Genomic DNA, 289 nt, shown 5'->3' with positions numbered 1-289 from the left:
TTTTGAGATGAGTGAATATATGCTTTGCCTTCAAATTGTTATTATCCCATGGGTTTTGACAGAAGGAAAAGTATTTATATTTTGAAACATAGGTAATGTGCCAATAAATTCATAAATCTCATAAAACCAGAATTGAGGTATTTAAACACAAGAAAAGAATGAATGATTTCTAGTTACAGCATTTTGAGTGAGTTTGTATGTACACATACAACACCAAAAAATTTTTCCACTCATGTTTAAAAGAGTTTTTCATCTTTGTTTTCCCAAAAACCCAAACATTAAAGGCCCC

General features: G+C 30.1%; 1 protein-coding gene across 1 annotated transcript in view; it reads left to right on the top strand.

Annotated features, from left to right (window-relative positions):
- The window catches only part of LOC119582195 (mesoderm induction early response protein 1-like), a gene marked incomplete in the record, with an annotated part of 26,043 nt that overhangs the window by 17,658 nt on the left and 8,096 nt on the right, over nucleotides 1–289 (top strand).

The sequence above is a fragment of the Penaeus monodon genome, chromosome 15 (genome assembly GCF_015228065.2).
Source record: "Penaeus monodon isolate SGIC_2016 chromosome 15, NSTDA_Pmon_1, whole genome shotgun sequence".
NCBI lineage: Eukaryota > Metazoa > Arthropoda > Malacostraca > Decapoda > Penaeidae > Penaeus > Penaeus monodon.
Note: the sequence above shows the minus strand (reverse complement) of the source record. Positions and strands in the feature narration are given on the sequence as shown.